At 44.0% G+C, this 21341-nt stretch overlaps 1 protein-coding gene across 5 annotated transcripts in view; it reads left to right on the forward strand.

The window, feature by feature from the left end:
• LOC146855745 (NACHT, LRR and PYD domains-containing protein 5-like) overlaps positions 1–21341 on the forward strand; it is a 561293-nt gene that overhangs the window by 354503 nt on the left and 185449 nt on the right. The gene's annotated exons all lie outside the window — the stretch shown is intronic.

Raw genomic sequence — 21341 nt, forward strand, 5'->3', positions numbered from 1 at the left:
GGCTGCACCATGCCAGGGGCAACCCAGAGGTCATCACTTTCAACGGGAAGACTTGCAGCCCCAGCCTGCAGCCCAGATGTCTCTTGCCGCACTACACCAACGGAAAGGCTTGCAGCCCCAGCCTGCAGCCCAGATGCCTCTTGCCGCACTACACCAACGGGAAGCCTTGCAGTCCCAGCCTGCAGCCCAGATATCTCTTGCCGCACTACACCAACGGGAAGCCTTGCAGCCGCAGGCTGCAGCCCAGATGCCTCTTGCCGCACTATCGGCACATCAGTCTCCTCCTCTAACACAGGCACTTCATCCGCACTAAGAGTATCTTCATCATCCGATGACCCCATACGGAGAGAAAACTCACTGCCAGAATCGTCCCCTGCCCCCTCTCCCTCAGAAGCAGAGTCAGTCTCTGACCCAATATCAGAGGAAGACTCAAACAGCAAACCAACAACCTGCTGAGCAGTCATCCTGCGGCTAGCCATTATACCTACTAAGATGGAAGACTGCACAAACAAGTCAACAACAACCAACAATGTGCAAACCAAGTAAGTAAAGAAATGTGTACCTTATATCAATAAGATCAATGTACTCAAAAACTATACAATCCAAAATCAAAAGAGACAGCTACACTCACCAGAAACAAACTCTGCAGTGACACAGCAAAGACCAACGATATCAAACTAGAAAGAAGAAAAAAAAACAAATTACTCACAAGACAACAAAATACACATCGTGCACCAATGCAAAAAGTTTTTGAAACTCAAAAACCAAACATACTGCTATTATTACACCATTTGCAAAAAAAAACAGGCAGAGAAATCAAACACATTTGCATTGTACAAAAAAACAGTCTCTTACCAAACTACACAAACAGCAAAACCACCAGAACCAAAACGTCACCGTGAACAGAAGAAAAGCCTTCACCTAGAACAAAAAAGTAAACAAAAAAAACATTACAATTGGAAATCACAAAAAATATAACAATAAACATTATAACATGCCATGTCACTACCCAAATGGTCAATCGGTTTGTGTGCCAGGTCAGGCAGAAAACAGCAGGAAAAAAAAGGCTATTCAGTCCCGGGGCAGGTGAGCCAAATACATATAACAAATTGCACCCTGGAAGCGAGGGGTCACTTCTATTTCTAATTGAACTAATTCCCTGGTGTCTAGTGGGCTTTTCTGCCTCCAATGGGAGCAGAAACGGCAAAAAAATAAAACCGATCTGCCCACAGAGGGGCAAGAAAAGTCTTCAAAACATTTAGGGGCCCAAGGAAGCGACCCTTGCCCAAGGGGTCGCTTCCTACAATAATATTTCTATCCCTGGTGTCTAGTGGGCTTTTCTACCCCCCCCAAGGAGCAGAAACGGACAGAAAGACGACCAATCTGCCCCCAGGGGGGGCAGAAAAGTATTCTACATAATTAGGCCGCAAAGGAAGCGACCCTTGCCCAAGGGGTCGCTTCCTACATAAAGAAAAAGACATCCCTGGTGTCTAGTGGGCTTTTCTGCCCCCCCTGGGGGCAGAAACGGGCAGAAAGACGACCGATCTGCCCCCAGGGGGGGCAGAAAAGTCTTCAAATTATTTGACCCCACAAGGAAGCGACCCTTGCCTAAGGGGTCGCTTCCTACATAGCATAAACGACATCCCTGGTGTCTAGTGGGCTTTTCTGCCCCCCCTGGGGGCAGAAACGCGCAGAAAGCGGACCGATCTGCCCCCAGGGGGGGCAGAAAAGACTTCCACAAATTTTGCCCCCAAGGAAGCGACCCTTGCCCAAGGGGTCGCTTCCTACATAGTAAAAACGACATCCCTGGTGTCTAGTGGGATTTTCTGCCCCCCCCTGGGGGCAGAAACGCGCAGAAAGCGGACCGATCTGCCCCCAGGGGGGGCAGAAAAGACTTCCACAAATTTTGCCCCCAAGGAAGCGACCCTTGCCCAAGGGGTCGCTTCCTACATAGTAAAAACGACATCCCTGGTGTCTAGTGGGCTTTTCTGCCCCCCCTGGGGGCAGAAACGCGCAGAAAGCGGGCCGATCTGCCCCCAGGGGGGGCAGAAAAGACTTTGCCAAATTTTCACCCCCAAGGAAGCGACCCTTGCCCAAGGGGTCGCTTCCCAAACTCAAAATACAAAATCCCTGGTGTCTAGTGGGGCATCCCTACTCCACGATCGCGACGCTGTGCGCGATCGTGGAGCAGGAATGCCCTGTATTGAGACATCGGGGGAGAGGAAATACTCTTTCCTCTCCCCCGATGCCTCAATACTACAGATTTCACCGCCGCGGCCCCCACCAGACGACAAACACCTACCTCTGCTCCCCTTGGACGCGCTGGAAGAAATGGATTCCAGCGCGTCCAACGCTTCCTGATGACGCCGGCGCGCGCTGTGCGCGCTGACGTCATCAGAAAGCGTGGGGGGGCTCGGGGGGGCTCGGGGGTGGCAGCGGAAGCTCTTCCGCTGCCACCCCCGTAAAGGGGGGCAAGATCGAGGCACAAGGGGGGGAGCGCCAGCGCTTCCCCCGGGGGCTGTCCTCATGACGGAACGGTTCCGTCATGAGCACAGCCCAACCGATGCTCATGACGGAACCGTTCCGTCATGAGCATCGAAGGGGTTAAGGAGTTTACAGCACTTTAGAAATAAGCACCACATTTGTTAAAGCATTCTGCCTTAAAATTGAAAAATAATACTTCAGCAGAAGGCCCGGCTCTGACTGAAGAGAAACAATGTAACTTGTTACTTTGTTTCACTTCAGGGCGAGGTGCTCAGAGCAGGCTGCATACTGCAGCTGCTTTAGAGCAAGCCTCTCTCTCACAGCTCTCAACCAAAGAGCTGAGAGGGCCCCCTTCACCTACCGAAGACTGGAGGGGGCCCCTGCACAGCGGGGGCTACGGGGGTTTTTGTTACGCCCCTGGCTAAGACCGGGGCCATTGATTGGTTATGATGAACTTCACCAAAGAATGGAGCAGGTTATCTCACTGCTCTTACAACTGGTACTCTGTACTTATCTTAGCCATCCTTTCGAACCGAGGGGTTGGCACCAACTGGGGAGGGGTATTTATAGATGGGGTGCACCCAAGGACAGTCAAAAACTGATGCCCATTTTTCAACAGCCCCACCAACTGTGACCTCGGGCCCGAAGGAGTCCTTTTCCCTCTAACAATGGGGAGCAATCATAACAAGGGAGGCGAAGAGGAGGGACAGTCACTCAAACTCACAATTGCTATCCATGATTAACCAAAGGATGCCCTAAAGCTCCAGCCTGTTATCCCAGCCTCTGCAGAGGCAGGATATTTCAACAGTAGAGGGTATACAGACCCGGGGTGCAAGGGCCTCTAAACTCCCCAATGTGGGTGATAAGATTGGTAGGGGTGAGTCATGTGAGTAGAGAAGTTGGGAGGCCGTAAATATACAGAGGGAACAGGGGGTTAAAATGTTATCGACGTTAGATCTCCCTCCTGCTGCCTGTCCATATTACAAATACCCCTGAGTTTAAAAGTACCCAGACAGAGTATACGGAGCAATTATTGACCAAGGTATTACATCGGCTGACAAAATTCAATAAAGGGGGTTAAGAGCTCACTATTCATATCATTGTGGCAAGGAGAGTGGCATGGGTGGGCAATGCGCCCAAAACTGTAAGGGGAGACTGCATAGTTGTCAATTTTAACAGCTGCTGACTGGTAAGGGACCTATTGAGCACACTCCCAAATACACTCACGTTTGATACCCAGATTTTCACTCTCTCTTCCCTTGGTTCTTTTATATAAACCCCTAAGGCTAAAATCCATTAAGCAAAGCAGGGACAGAACCGCACTCTCTTTCCCCCGTCCCCTGCCTAACTGTGAACCCAAAAGTGTGGTAATAGGTATGATAAATAGATTTTCCCCATTGGACGGTCTTGAAGAATGCGACTGACTAGACAAAGACCCTATGGCTTTATCTGAGAATAAGAGCCCTGTCTACTAACTATTGAAGTAATTAGAATCAATATGGGAGGGCACAGAAACACTAACAATTATCACCTGGAATATAGCCTGTCTTAGACAGAAATTAGATGACCCTAATCGAGTAGGTTTTGTGGAGAACGTTGATATAATATGCCTTCAGGAAACCTGGGAAATAGGCACGACCTGTATGGATGGCTGCGGTTCATTCCTCCAGCAGCCATTCCCTCTAGAGCTGGCTGAGCAAGCGGGTGCATACTAACCTTAATTGCAAACACAGTAAGGTTCAAGGTTATAAACTTTCTAAATGAGTCCCCATAATACCATATCCTGTTATGTGAAGGTCAGGGCGGGACTGGATTCTGATAAAACTGTGGTGGCATTTGGCTATGGTGGTGGATGCATTGGAGAAAGATATTGCCTCCTTTTCGAAAGAACATCATAACTGTCTTAACATATTATGGCTGGGAGACTTCAATGCGCATAGCTGCAATAAGATGGGAAAACCAGTGTGTGGATTGATTGACGGGGAGGGAAGTTTTACACCACATTTTGCCCACAATGAATATGGTAATGCACCTACCAGATTGTTAACAATCAAGAATCTAAAGATAATTACCACACCCGACCCTAACACAGGTTTATTAGAGCATACATTTGGCACCCTGCCTAATGGTTATTTCATTGATGTTATTGTTGCCTCTGAAGCCTTCCATGGGCAGCTCAAACATGTTGAATCCACATTTTTTGCCTTCAGCAATCATGTAGCCATTGCATGCCAAATGAAATGGGTAAACGGGAATAAGCCCCCAGCTCTTAAAGTAATAAAGCCATCTATAGCTAGGAGGAATGGTATTGTGCTGAAATGGGATAAGATTGACATGGCGGAATTCACCCGAAGAATTATTACCAAAATGCAGGCGAAGGTAATGACCTGCCTAGCTCTAAATTCAGATATGTGATACATTTCATAAGCTTTTGAAGGGATTCTGGGCGAAATCAAAAGTAATCTCCTTCGACCTCATCCTCCTAATAGGTCTAAAACCGTACGCTGGTTTCATGGTCCCTGTACAAAGGCACTAAAAAATCTACACACAGAGAGACAAGGATCTAGTGAGGAACCTGCGCTGCCAATACAAAGAAGCCAGGAGATCCAGATTAAGGGGCCTGAAGGAGGAGGCACGGGATAAACTATACCAGGCAGCGGCTTCAAAGAATAGTAGGGACTTTTTGGGGCCTAACTAATGCACCATTTCTTAAAAATGAAGATGACTCTAATCTAGATCTCCATGTGAATGAGGAGGCTTGGGTGGCCCATTTTGTAAAACTATTTGGGGTGTCTGTTGAAGACACGATGCCCCTATTTAGCATCTCACAGGTTGACCAAAAAGGTAATATGGTTTTTGATTTGGTGGAGGTGAGACACGGGTTAGAGCAGTGCAGCACCGCTAAGGCTCCTGGCCCCGAAGGGGTCCCCATAGACTTTTTCTTTGATAATCAAGATATATGGGCACTGTTACTGACAAATGGTCTGAACGTCATAGCCAAGATGGGCCCGCCACCTTCTTGGAAAAAGACAGTAATAATCCCCATCTATAACAAGCATTTGCAATGCAATCGGTCTCACCTTTGGGACTTTATATGTATTTAGCTATGCAGCACATTAGCCTGGGTGCTGAAACACCTACTGTTCTTTATCATGGAGGGAAAGTAAGCACCAAACTGCGTGACATACCCGATATGGGAACACATGGAGAGAAATATTGCTTTCAGCTGGAAATGGTATAGTCCAAAGCTCTGTTTTTAATATAAAATCAGGGCCTTTGGTGGTCATATCACTGAAAATACAAGATTTGAAAAAAATGTTATGGTCTACGGATGCTCATGGAAGACCATTTCTATGGACTGGAATCTAGAGAATTGTGATTCTGGTATTTTACTGACCTCTGCTGGTCGTTTTCTATCAATAGAGAAAATACTCCACCGTATTTACTACACTAGAGTAACCCTTCATAAGATGGGGAAAATTGACAACCAACTCTGCCCGAGACAATGCGGGAGAGAAGGCACCTTTTATCACACAATGTGGGAATGCCCAGCAATAGTATCCTACTGGGAGACAATAATTAACCTATTTACGCTAGTTGGTAGAGTGACGATCACCCCTGAGCCCAGGAGATGTATCTTAAACATATAGGAGCCAACAGATCTCAACTATGCGGGTCAAGATTGGGCAACGCTAGGTATGATATTGGCAAAACGTAATCTAGTTAAACATTGGGGGGCTCAACTCGCACCGACATATCGAGAAGGGTGTGGAGACATCGATAGGGCAATGGTGGCCGAGAGGGCAGCATATATACATCGGGATGCCTCAAAAAATGGGACCGAATATGGGGCAAGTGGAACATTTACAGAGGGAACATTTGTGATCCACCCCCGGATGGATCACCAGGGAGCTCGAGTTGAATTATAGAAGTGGGGCAATGTATTAATCCACTTATTGTACAGCAGAATGTAATTCTTGTATAATTGTACCAGATGGACCCAATATACGTAAAGAACGTAATGAAGCGTAACTAACAACAAATTATTCCTGAACTGTCAAGTTGTGATGTTATTTGTAATTTAATAAAAAAGAATTTAAAAAAAAAGAAAATTAAATAGAGGCAGTTGCCAGAAAAATGTAAAAAAGAAAGTCCCTCAGCAGAAAGCAATTCTGGTATTTTACCAACCTCTACTGGTCGTTTTCGATCAAGACAGTTAAGCAGAGGCAGTTGAACAGAAAAAAAGGTCCCTAAGCGGAAGCAGACAAGTCCTAGGGCTGATCTCCAGAGCCCACAAAGTACATACACATATAAGTATATACTAAAGTATATACAAGAGGTCTTGAATGCTCGACCTAAAAATGAGGACAAGGCCTTGCCCCAAAATTACAGACCCATCTTCCTATTGGACGGTACAGCTAAGTTGATGGGTCATTTACTATTTAACTGATTGAAGGATTGGGCCCGGGTGAGAACATATGAATACCCTCACAGTATGGTTTTAAAAAAGGGAAAGGGACACTGGACTAATGTCTTAATCTGAATTTGATCATTTCCAAATACACGGCGGCTAAGAAAGGCCAAATCTATATGGCATTTATGGACGTATCAGCCGACTTTGACTTTGTCACCCACTCCAAGCTATGGTTAGCCATGCAAGGCATGGGAAGATGAAACAATAGTTACCTTCATATAGATTACAACACTTAAAAGGCAGGCAAGATAGCCGTCGTCTGATTACGGCTGTTTGCACCCTCTCATTTTGCCCACCCTGTTAACCATGACAGGATCTCCCTTACCTGCTAAAAAAGGATGAGAGGACTGAGGTACTCCTCAGGATTGCAGATTGAATTCTTCGGGATTGTTTGTGTCCCGAATAGCCCAGGTTTACCACGTTTGGCAATGACTCGGTTCGGCGACTGGCCATTCTCGTGGTCAGCGTTGCTGTTGGGGGCGGAGCTGCTCAAGAGAGGAGACCAGCAATGTCTCAGCTGAAGGCTGTCAGAAGCATGAAGGGTCGCGAAGGGGCTACAGTCCCGCAATCGGGCCCGCCCACTCTGAAACTGGGATATCGTCAAAGAAGCCCGCAATCAAATCTGGATTCGGGGGGGGGGGGTGCAATGAAGGGCTCTGCTGCAACTGAACCTGAGGAAGGGTGGTCAAATTTATTTAAAATGTCCCCACATACAACTTCTATAGAGAGTGGGAAAGCTCCTGCGGGGAAAGCAGCTGCGGTGCTTGGTCAACCCTCCCAGGGTACTCTAGGTGAAGGAGGAGATGTTTGTGGCCCAAGGGTTGGGGGCGCCTCCCTGCAGCATTTGGACTCAGCACTTTGTAAGGAACAATCCGAGCCGGCAAGCACAGGAGAAGAGGTGAGCAAGACTCTCTCTACTGAAAATCTGCCATGTCATTCTGTGGTACAGGGGCCCGAGGAACTGGGAAGGGAAGATAGATCTTCACCCAACATAGAACTGACCTCAGTCGGGACCCATAAGGTACATAAGTTGTCTCATCTTATCTGCAAGGCGAGCACACCCAGTAGGAAATCCAGTGGTAAACGGAGGCTGAGTTTCGGGACAAATTCTTCTCACAATCGGATATCTCTGATTGGTCAGATGCAGAGAGCCACAGCCATGAGAGTGAATCCAGCAGCACAGAGGGGAAACAAGATGATATCCCAAAGGATAGTGCACAGTGAAAAGAAGCAAAAATCTATCTTCACTAGAAAATGTATGTATGTATGTATGTATGTGCGGTCTTCAAGCAGAAATGAAGCAAGAGCTCAGGGGCTTCTTTGGGACTTATCAATCTTCCCAGTTTTGGAAGGGGATGGCATAGTAATTGGTAATACTCCACAGGGAGGAGCGGGGGCTGCCTCATTGGAGTCTATATATCAAAGTATCATGGCTCACAGGGAAGAGACATTTAGAAAGCCCCAGAGTCCAGACAGCCTGCAGGAAGATGCAGGGGGCCATCCGCAAAGTCTCTAGTATGTGTTCTGAGTGTACTGAGAGAATGACTGAGGTGGAGAATAGGGTTGTCATGCTGGAAAACAAGGTTTCATCACACAGAGAAATAACACCATCCCTGAAAAATCGAATGATAGACACTCAATAGAAATTGGAAGACTTTGAAAATTGACCGAGATGAAGTAACATGAGGGTCTTAGGTAGACGGGAAGGAGTAGAGGGGGATAATGTGTTGAAATTTGTTGTTGACCTTTGTAAAGGTGCTCTCCCCGAGCTGGGGAATTGAGATTGGGCTCAGGAGATCCAACGTGCTCACAGATTTCCATTTAAGCTGAAAAAGTCTGGCACAATGGAAGGGAATAAACCTTGAGCAATCCTGATATATATATTGGAAATTTTCTGCTTCACCAGCCGATTTTCGATCTGGCTCGACCAGATGGGAGCGCTCCTTTAATACTTTGTAATAAAGAAGGGGTACCCCTAATAACGTTTCCTGTATCAGGGTCCACAAAACATATATGAAGAAAACATACAGGAAACCTAATGACGAGTGGACTAATTAATAAATGAACATGTACACACCCATGGACTAATATAATTCAAAAATTAATTGTTTTATTCTTCAATTTTAAATAAAGTTGAGATAGAAACAAAAGGTGAAATTAATGTATACAATGAATACAAAGGTTTTGTGTCATTCTATTCCTATGGATAATTGTCCATTAATATAATTTTTATGGAGCCATATAGTCTAATGATCTAATCATACAAAATCCTATTAATACATTCAATATACATCTATTTGCAATAAATTTCAACAACAAATGTCTTACATGGCTAGAAATAATCTACGCGCTTTTCGGTGTTGCGCCTTCATCAGGTAGCCATGTATTGATCATTCCTAAAAAAATAATAAGAATGAAAAAAACAAAATTATACAACACCATTAAAATATATTCCAAAAGGTTACATGTGTACAGTCCTACTCAATGAATTTTATCTACATAAAAATGACAATATACATATTTACAATGATTTAAGTGTCACAAAGAACAGTGGTTATAGAAGCTGTGAGATGAGATAAGATAATGTTTGTATATACAGAACAAAAAGAAGAAAGGAAAAGATTAAAGAAAAAAAGGGGGAGAACAAAGATAATGAAGCCAGGCAGCTGACATTAATGCACCTCCTAAATTCAACATGTTGATTTAAAGCAAAGTACCTGGCTGAACAGCATTGTGGTCATATGTTCTTAGTTAGTGCTGAGGGCAATAACAAATGGGCTGGAATCTACATGTTAAGAGTCCCAAGAGAGGCTCAATTAATTTTATGAAGTAAAAAGCGGGCATGTAGCATGAGAGAAAGGAGGGATGACAAGGGAACACTCAACCTGTAAACGACTGTTGCTTAAAGATAAGGGTGTGTGAAAACTCTCTCCAAATAACGAGTTCCTGAAAGAATAACGAATAAACCAAGCTGTCATGGATAGCGACATGTGCTCTGGAGAATACAAGAACCGATACTGAGATAGATAGAAATGTCCTAATTATGGACAAAGGGTAAGGTATAGCACTGATACTAAATGTTGCCACTAATATGAACGTCATATTTAAATGGCTTGTGTAAACTAACGGGCAAATTCATTAAAGGTAAACATATTCCAAATATCTCAGTGGTTATTCAATTTCTCGAAGGTACAAGTATCAAGCGCCTAGTGTATATGAACCGGTACGTAGGTATCTAATACATCTCGGGCGATTTTATTATTAGGGTAAATGTATGTACCTGCAAATGTATCAGCTTGGCCTCATATAGATTCCCGCTAGTATAGTAAGCCTTTGTCGCTCCTCGTAATAGATCATGGGCTTAAGGGCAGTTCGAGGGTGATCTGAGTTGCCTCCATCTATCTGTTACCGATACCAGGAAACATCGTGCTGGCGGGATGCCGTGTAATTAGGGAACGTGACCGATGGAACGTCTACACGCCTGCATGTGGTTTGGTTTAAATGTTGAGCCTGAACACAGCGCATGTGTGCCACGTCAGAGCAGAGCGTCAAAAAGCATGCAATGCCTAGAGTAAGGAAGGCAAATATGAGCGCCATCTTAGCCATGTATTTTGCAGCGGAAAATGCAGAAAAGATAATGAGATAATGGGCTGTATATTACAGATTTTGGAAGGAGTACTGATGTTATGTACCTACAAATTGGTGAATAATAAACTTGATTTATTAATATAATATGCTGCAATATAACTGGACATTACTTCCTGTCCGAAACATTAGGTTAAAGAAAGGCTAATATGTGCGCCATCTTAGCAGTGTGTTCAATATGATATTTACAGGCAATCATCCTAGGGCTGGATGCCGCTTGGAACACAGAGGCTTATCTAAAGCACTTTCCTTCTTTAATGGAAAGTGTATATTATATGAAATCCTATCAATTTATTAGGCTGAACTTGTGGTAGGTGTGGCCACATTATATGCAAAACATGATGTGTGGGTGTAAACAGTAATGATATTCAGGTAACATTGAAAGGTAATGTCTGTGGCTAGCCCAAGGCAAGTAAAGGTAATACTAATTATTATTGAATCGTATTGCCAGGCTCCAAGGAATTTCACTGTTGAGGCCCCTTTTATATGTGTCTAAAGTAAAAATCCAAAAGACCTCCCTGCGTTTTCGAATTTCTGTACTTGTGGGGCCATTGGTTCGGATTTTTTCAAGGATAAGCCATTGTATATCCTTGGTAGTATGATTCGCATCTACATAGTGTTGGACTAATGGGGCGTGCAATTTCTTAGTTCTGATAGCAGACCTATATTCGGTAAGGCGTGTTGCCATCGAACGTGAGGTTTCCCCCACATAGGCCTTGTTGCATGGGCACGTAATGGAATAGACTATGTTGGTGGTTTTGCAATTGGTTAGACTTTGAAGATCTCCACTCATTCCATTCACTGAGTACTTTTTGGTTTCTATGGCAAATTGGCACGCCACACATGACATACATTTGTAGTTCCCTAACTAGGTGGTGGCTCCACTCAAAGTAGTCTGTGTGGGTTCTTTCAATGTATTGGTCATTCGTGAGCGTGTAATGAGGTCTTTGAGATTTTTGTTCTTACGTTAGGCAAACATAGGTTTCGGTATTAAAACATTTTTGTCCCTTGTAGCATTCAGGATGTGCCAACTAGAGTTGACAATTTGGCAAATTTTGTCATTCATGGTAGAGTGGTGGGTGATAAACACCAAACGTGCGTTCTATTTGGGGCCCTTGGGCGTAAGCAGATGTTGGCGATCATAGAAACTTGCTCTTTTATAGGAGTCACATACTAGTCTTCTTGGATATCCCCTGGTTATGAACTTAGCCTTCATTTCGATGGCCCTGTTGTCATAATCAGCCAAATTTGTGCAGTTTCTGCGTAATCGCAGGAACTGACCAAATGGTATGGTGGTTTTTTGTGCCTTGGGATGGTAACTGATAAAATGTAGCAATGTATTGCATGCAGTGGGTTTTGAATATAGATCAACTATTAATTTCTGTTCATTGACCTTAATCGTGATATCCATAAATTCTACACTGCTAATCGTGATATCCAAAAATTCTACACTGCAATTGCTGCTGGTAGCTGTGAAGGTGATATTCTTATCGCATAAGTTTAGCCAAGAAACAAACTCAGTGAGTATCTCAGTAGTACCATTCCAGACAAAGAACACGTCATCTATGTACCTAGACCAGCTAGTGATGGACTCACTAAAGGGTGCTACCTCATTGTGAACAAATTTGTGTTCATATTGTGCCATGAAGATGTTCGCTACAGTGGGGGCACATGATGCCCCCATGCTGACCCCTTTAGTTTGTTGAAAGAGTGACCCATTGAATTCAAAAGTATTTTCCTGTAAAACAATAGTTGAGCAGGACATAATGAAAGTCTTAGGGCAATCTATATTGAAAGACTCAATGAACCATAGGACTGATTCTAAAGCCCCCATCTGTGGTATTTTACTATATAAGGCTTCTATGTCCATTGTGACCAGAATTTGTGTCATATCATTAAACGCAAGATGTTCTATTTTATTAATGATATCCCCGGTGTCCCGTACATATGATTGAATCTTGGGGACATGGGGCCGCAAAATTGCATCTACATACTTAGAGAGGGTTTCAGTTACAGACCCAATAGTGGTCACTATAGGTCTGTAGGGAGGGTTGGTGGTATGTTTATGAATTTTGGGAACCCCATATATTGGTGCCATTCTGGGCATAATGACATTGAGGTATTGCCATTCTTATTCGCAGATTAGGTTCTCACCTAGGGCTTTACTTGTTGTCTCCAAAACTAATTTGGAGACTCTTTTTGTGGGGTCCAATTGGACCGGAATGTAATGGTCTGTGTTGGAGAGCATTCGTTCCATATTTGCAACATATTGATAAGTATTCATAAGTACGATACCCCCACCTTTATCACAGCCTTTAACTGTGATTCCTTTGTTGCGGATCAAATTGTGTAGGGCTTTATGTTCATCCTGAGTTAAATTATATGGTGGCATGGGAATGTATTTCAGGGCAGCCGTGAGCTTGTTAAATACCACATGTTCAAAAATAGTAATTTCGGGACCCACTTGTTCAAGGGTGGGAAGAAATGTAGAAGGAGGTGAAAGACATGATCTATTCAATGTCTGTTGACTCTGATCTATTTGGCCTTCAAAAAATACATGCAATCTGATTTTTCAGAAAAAGGACAATAGATCTAAATAGATTTCAAATCTATTTGCTGTGGTATGTGGAACAAGGAGAGACCTTTTGTTAAGAGGGATTCAGTGTGGCAGTCAATTGTCTGGTTGCTCAAATTAAAGATGGGTATTTGGCTTACTTGCGCCAATATTGAGCATGTCTCGTCACCAGGAACTGGGGATCGTCTTGGTAAAGGTTCTGTCCTTGCTGGTAATTCTGAGGTTGTTGGTAATTGCCTCGATATCGTGGTTGATATCTCGGTCGCCATCTGGTTTTCTGTGTTCCACGTCTGGCTAAAAAAGTTGAACGATCTCCTCTGTTGCCTGGCATATCACGTCCTGAATTACGTGATTGATACTGGTTATACCCTTCCCCTTCAGAATCTGATGTATCAGAAAAGGTAATAACCTTTTTGGGGTATCTATTAAATGTAGGCTGATATTGGTCCTCCTGTAAGGGTTCCTGTTGGTAAAAATTGTCTGCCAGATATGGGTCCGTTTTTTCCTGGCTAGCGTACCTAATATCTTTTTTTAACTTATCTGTCTTCCTTTTTAGTAGGTATTCAGTATATGAGGCCATTTCAGTTTCAACCTCTTCTAGCTTCTTTTTTGCTTCTTCAATTGCCTGGCTACTTTTGATCTTAGCCTCTAACTCCTGTATCTCTTCCAGTAATGTTTGTGCAAGTTCTTTAGCTGTCTCTACTATCAAGATCATTAGATCACGGGAGCATCTATTGGCAATTAATGACCAACGCTCTAAGAATTTGCAAATTTTTACAAATAGACCGGGGATGTTTTTTACTCTTAATCCCTGCGGGATCACGCCAGTTTTAAAATATTCCAGCATAAAATGTCCGTGTAATTCAATTCGTTTTTTCTTAAGGGATGTAAGTTTATTGATGTCTTCATTACCAATGGTGTTGGTTGAATTAAGTATGTTACCACCTCTAGATGATATACCCAACAATGAGACGAAATCTTCATCGGGAAAACCGAGGTACATAATTTCAGTACTCCTTCCAATATCTGTAATATACAGCCCATTATCATTATCTTTTCTGCATTTTCCGCTGCAAAATACATGGCTAAGATGGCGCTCATATTTGCCTTCCTTACTCTAGGCATTGCATGCTTTTTGACGCTCTGCTCTGACGTGGCACACATGCGCTGTGTTCAGGCTCAATATTTAAACCAAACCACATGCAGGCGTGTACACGTTCCGTTGGTCACGTTCCCTAATTACACGGCAACCCGCCAGCACGATGTTTCCTGGTATCGGTAACAGATAGATGGAGGCAACTCAGATCACCCTCGAACTGCCCTTAAGCCCATGATCTATTACGAGGAGCGACGAAGGCTTACTATACTAGCGGGAATCTATATGAGGCCAAGCTGATACATTTGCAGGTACATACATTTACCCTAATAATAAAATCGCCCGAGATGTATTAGATACCTACGTACCGGTTCATATACACTAGGCGCTTGATACTTGTACCTTCGAGTAATTGAATAACCACTGAAATATTTGGAATATGTTTACTTCTAATGAATTTGCCCGTTAGTTTACACAAGCCATTTAAATATGACGTTCATATTATTTGCAACATTTAGTATCAGTGCTATACCTTACCCTTTGTCCATAATTAGGACATTTCTATCTATCTCAGGATCGGTTCTTGTATTCTCCAGTGCACATGTCGCTATCCATGACAGCTTGGTTTATTCATTATTCTTTCAGGAACTCGTTATTTGGATAGAGTTTTCACACACTCTTATCTTTAAGCAACAGTCGTTTACAGGGTGAGTGTTCCCTTGTCATCCCTCCTATCTCTCATGCTACATGCCTGCTTTTTACTTCATAAAATTAATTGTGGCCTCTCTTGGGAGTCTTGACATGTAGATTCCAGCCCGTTCGTTATTGCCCTCAGCACTAACTAAGAACATATGACCACAATGCTGTTCAGCCAGGTACTTTGCTTTAAATCGACATGTTGAATTTAGGAGGTGCATTAATGTCAGCTGCCTGGCTTCACTATCTTTGTTCTCCCCCTTTTTTTCTTTAATCTTTTCCTTTCTTCTTTTTGTTCTGTTTATACAAACATTATCTTATCTCATCTCACAGCTTCTATAACCACTGTTCTTTGTGACACTGAAATCATTGTAAATATGTATATTGTCATTTTTATGTAGATAAAATTCATTGAGTAGGAATGTACACATGTAACCTTTTGGAATATATGTTAATGTTGTTGTATAATTTAGGTTTTTTCATTCTTATTATTTTTTTAGGAATGATCAATACAAGGCTACCTGATGAAGGCTCAACGCCGAAACGCGCGTAGATTATTTCTAGCCATGCAAGACATTTGTTGTTGAAATGTATTGCAAATAGATGTATATTGAATGTATTAATAGGATTTTGTATGATTAGATCATTAGACTATATGGCTCCATAAAAATTATATTAATGGACAATTATCCATAGGAATAGAATGACACAAAACCTTTGTATTCATTGTATAAATTAATTTCACCTTTTTTTTCTATATCAACTTTATTTAAAATTGAAGAATAAAAAAATGAATTTTTGAATTATATTAGTCCATGGGTGTGTACGTGTTCATTTATTAATTAGCGCTCCTTTAATAGTCATACCTTTTATGTTAGACCTGACTTCTGCCATTTCACGGTGGAACGTCGCTGGAGGTTATGCCAGCTGATTCAATCATTTCAGAGCAAGGGAGCCTAGGTTTGCTAACGAACCCACCTAGATTAAAAGTAGTCTGGAGGGACAATCCTCATTTTTTCACATCAGAGATTAAGGCTAAAGAGTTTTTATAAACCCTCACATAAGGGTGTTTATGATTGAGGGAAGAAGCAAGCGTTTTTTTCCTTTATTACAGAGCGGGGTAGGAGCAGTGAGGGAGACTGCTCCTTTTAGGTTTATGGCCGTGATGGGAATGCGGGAAGGGTAACATTCCATCATAGGTCCTGATTGGTCCAACTGCGTGCGAGAGTTGATGGGGTGGGGGCGGGGAGAAAGTGTTTGGGAGGGTTTGTATGGAGGGTAAGAGAAAAGTGAAGATCGGTATGTTTTGTAGTAATTGTAATAGCATCTTCAGCTCTGCAAGGAGCAAGAAAATGGTCACTGTAGAGAGCATTACTCTGATGTGCAGTATTAAAAGATTATGGATATTGGATCTTAAATATAATGAGAAGCGGTAAAATTCGGATTAGTTCGGTGTATGTTTGTGGCCTCAATGATAAAAATAAAAGGGGCAAAATAGACAAGTCTTCGATTTATGCAGGCTTATTTGGTGTGCCTCCAAGAAACTCAGCATATCATGGAATAAGAGATGATGGTTGAAGGATTGGGGTGCCCTAGGTACGACCCTTTTTTGCAGCCACAAACAGGAGATCCTACCACTTGCGACCACAAAAAAAGGTAATGGCATGTACACATGCTATTTTGCAAATCACTGACTCGCAAAATAGCATTTGCGACTCCCGGTATTAGGACGGGGCGTCCCTTACTAATAGCGAGTAACCATGCCATTTACAATTGTTTTGCAACCACATTTACGGCCGCAAAACACTCGCAGTTTACCACCTACCTCAAGTAGGTGGTAAACCACTCGCAAACGGGAAGGGGTCCCCCTTTGTGAGTATGTGAGAAATTTTTAAGAGCAGGCAGTGGTCCCAGGGACCCCTTCATGAAAAGTTTAATTTTTCTTTTTAAATGCATCCCGTTTTCCTCTAAGGAAAACGGGATGCATTTAAAAAAAAGACTACTTTATTTAAAAGCAGTCTCAGACATGGTGGTCTGCTGGCCCCCAGCAGGCCACCATCCCTGGGAGTGCCAGCAATTCCTAATGGGGTCGCAAACTGCACCTGCCTCATTAATATTCATGAGGCATGCAATTTGTGACCTCATTAGGAATCACAAACAGTGTCTGACACACTGTTATACATCCCAATTTTCGAGTCACAAATTGCGTGTTGCAAATGCGACGCAATTTGCAAGTCACAAATTGGTGGGTCGTACATCTGGCCCTAGGGGTATAACATGTTAGCATGCACTCATCAAGGGACAAGATCAAGAGGGGTGGCAATCTTAACAAAGAAAGGAATAGGTATTTGTAAGCAAGAGAAGATAAGTTTGAACAGTGGACCATCACGGAATTTGGGTTGGCTACTGGGGATGCATCTTTGAAGATCTGTTTTGTGTATGGGCCCAATCTAGATGACCCTGAGGTATTGGATTACTTAAAAATAGAGCTTGCCATATGGCCACACCCCTTAATCCTTTGTGGAGATCTAAATAGCCATTTAGATAGCCAATTTAATCTTAATGGGGATCAACTATATCATGGGAGGAAAGTGAAGGTTTTCAAGGCTCTGCAAGGTCTGGTGAGGGAACATGGATTGGAAGACAACTGGTGTAAACATGAAGTATCCGACCCAGGTTTTTTATTATATTTAGCCTCCCCTAACAAACTAGTTAGGCTTGACTATTTTTTGTATCAAATACACTAGCGGGGCAAGTCAGGATTCAGAGATTCCCCGGGGGCTGTTTCAGACCATAATACCTTGGTGATAGACTTCATGGACCTTCAAGAGAAAGCTTTTATTCAATCAAGCATATAGAGATCATATGGCTAAGTGGATAGTAGATTTTTTTTTACATTAATAAGGGTTCGGTGCCAGACATTATAGTTTGGGATACCTTCAAAACTGGGGTCCGAGGGTAAAGCCTGAGCTTCTCCCTCCATCCGCGGTTGGTATGAGCAACTACGAATAGCAGAAATTGATCTCATGGACAAAGTGACTAAGGGTCAAGATATTCAGGGGTGTCAACAAGCAATAGCAATTTTAAAATCCAAATGTAATCAATATTTTGGGTCCGAGGTGGCAATGAAATTTGTGCAACATAGGGGAAGAGTCTATATATTCATCGGCTTCAGGTAAGGCTTCTCGACCCAATAGGATCCCTTTGGAATTTTATAGAAAATTCTTCCAGGTTTTACAACAGGACATGCTGCACATTTTTCTGCAGGTCCAAAGTGGATATGTTCCCCCTTCGCGGCAGATGACCACTATAGTTGTGTTTAAAAAAAAAAGGGAAGCCAGAATTGAACCCAGGGTCATATAGACCAATATCTCTTAATAATTGTGACAGTAAAATCTATTCTAAAATACTTGCAAATCGCCTGGGTAAGATTATTCCCCCTTTAGTTTTAATGTGCCAACATGGGTTCATTCCTGGTAGTGACACGATAGACCACGTCCGCCAGGTCATAGCCCTTTTGGATTGGGCACAGGCCACAAAGTCACCATTAGGAGTAATCCTATTAGATGCTGAGACAGCATTCAATCGGGTCTCTTGGCAATTCCTTTGGGCAGTCCTTCAATGTAAAGGTTTCTGTAAGGAGTTCGTTGAGGCAGTTAAAGCACTATACGTTTTACCAATGACTGCCATACGCATAGCAGGGCAAGATTTAGCTTCTTTTGATATCACAAGGGGCACTAGGCCAGAAGGACCATGTTCTCCTCTGCTATTTTCCCTGGATATTGATCCCTTATTAAGGAAATTAGAGTTAAATACTATCATCAGACTGGTGACAATGAATTAGGTTGAGTACAGAGCATTGGCGTATGCAGACAACATAGCAGTACTTACCATTGACCTGATTACGGCGCTCCCGGAGATCAAGACCTTAGCTGATCAGTTTGGGGCTTGTTCAGGATACAAACTAACTGTAGATAAAACGCTGGTCTTATGGTCAGAAAATTTGCAGAGCGTAGATTCATTAGTAGTTTCTGAGGCGGTTTATCTAGGTTTCAAATTGCAGCTGTCATAGATAAATTCGTTGATTTGAATATGGCTCCGATCTTAGATAATGTGAGTAGAGAATTGGAAAGGTTGTATCATCTACATCTTTCATTGTTCGGTAGGAGCAATGTGCTCAAGATGGCAGTTCTACCCAAGGTGCAATGTCTTCAGGTCTATCACTTTAGAAATTTCCTCAACTTGGATTTCAAGACTGGAAAGGATATTTTACAGGTTCTTATGGGGGTATCGCAAACCCAGGAGGGCATCTAAATGGATGGTTCTCCCAAGGCAGTGAGGTGGCTGTGTGGAAACGTGTAGTATTTTACAGTTGCATAAGAAACAGCCATTTTGGCTGTGGCTTCCATTTAGTTTCCTTCATAATTCTTTCGTTCTCTGCTGTTCGCCTTTTCACCCTGCTTGTGTCATCAACTTTAGTTGACCTCTTTCGACATGGTTCAGCAAGGTACGTGCTTGGGGGTTTGTAGCTGCCAGTACACCTGGTCTTAGAGGCTATCTATTGATCGTTTACTGCTGCCATAAGCATTCCTGCTCCCCCTCCCTATTTGCTGACCAAGTGGTCATCCATCTGCCCTTGTTTGCCGATAGCTATTTCTGGGTTTAAACTTGTTCTTTCCATTTCTGTCCATATGCTTGCATTGCAACAACACTATGGTGCCGATTCCGATCCTGGAAAAATTTTCCCCCTACGACTCGTATCCGGTCTTTTTACCGTACGAATCGTACAAGTAGCGTACAAACTGGCAAGTATGATTCGTATGGGAAAAAGTCCATACGAATCGCATTTGGAAAATTTCCCCACACGTCCTCGGGTCGGAAAAAGTGTCCGGCACATCCCCGGACGATTTTATGTACAAATGTGAAAAGTGAAGTCCGAGCGCGCAAGTACGATCCATCCCGTGCGTCCGATGTTACAACCGTATGGAAAATGCACCGTAAGGACCGAACTCCCATAGCAACCATGGAGACATGTGCCCGCATACGCGCCAACCCCCCCCCCAGCCCCCGTGAGTACGCGCCGAACTTCCCCCCAGCCCCCGTGAGTACGCGCCGAACCCCCCCAGCCCCCGTGAGTACGCGCCGAACCCCAGCCCCCGTGAGTACGCGCCGAACCCCCCCGTGTATGTACACCCGTGTATGTATGAGTCGTACCCCCACCCGTGTATGTACACCCGTGTACTTGCGGACCGTACCCCCACCCGTGTATGTACACCTGTGTACGTACGAGTTGTACCCCCACCCGTGTAAGTACACCCGTGTATGTGCGGACCGTACCCCCACTCGTGTATGTACACCCATGTGCGTACGAGTCGTACCCCCACCCGTGTATGTACACCTGTGTACGTGCGGACCGTACCCCCACCCGTGTATGTACACCGTGTGTACGCACTGGGGGTACGCACCGTACATACACGGGTGGGGGTACGACTCGTACGTACACGGGTGTACATACACGGGTGGGGGTACGACTTGTATGTACACGGGTGTACATACACGGTGGGGGTACGGTCCGCACATACACGGGTGTACATACACGGGTGGGGGTATGACTCGTATGTACACGGGTGTACATACACGGGGGGTACGACTCGTACGTACACGGGTGTACATACACGGGGGGTTCGGTGCGTACTCACGGGGGCTGGGGGGGGTTCGGCACGTACTCACGGGGGCTGGGGGGGTTCGGCGCGTACTCACGGGGGCTGGGGGGGGGGTACGGCGCATACCGGGCCCCCTAATCTGGTCGTTTCGCGGCGTACTTCACTTTTCCGGCACTTTTTGGGTGCCGTAAAAATATTGCCGTCCGGACTGCTGTCAGTTCGAATCGTACTTCCTGGTTCGTGAAACGCTGCCTGAAAGCGCCCCGACGTCACGTCGGCGCTTTCCCCGGATCACATTTGTATGTATATTTTCGTCGGTCGGTGTTTTGTACAACTCGTACGGAAATGGTGTTTCCGTGCGCATCGTACTTCCATGTTTGTAATGTTTTTTTCCCGGGTACGAGTCGGACGGAGAAAACGCTCCGACCGACGGTTCGTACCCGGTTTTTCCAGGATCAGAATCGACGCCTATATATAAGGACGATGGTTTGTGAGTTCAGTGTACTTCCTCCTGCAGCACTCAAGAGTGTTGTTTGGATGCAGTCCCACTCATGAGTGACTAATAAACTTGATTTATTTTACTTCAACGCCAGTGCTGATCTCTATTTTGTTGGTCTACGGACCCGTGGACGAGAGGTTGACCCTGCACCAGTGTGCCCCTAAAAAGGTACATTTTCACAATTGGTAACCAGCACGTGGGGCCCCATC

The sequence above is a fragment of the Triturus cristatus genome, chromosome 4_1 (genome assembly GCF_964204655.1).
Source record: "Triturus cristatus chromosome 4_1, aTriCri1.1, whole genome shotgun sequence".
Lineage (NCBI taxonomy): Eukaryota > Metazoa > Chordata > Amphibia > Caudata > Salamandridae > Triturus > Triturus cristatus.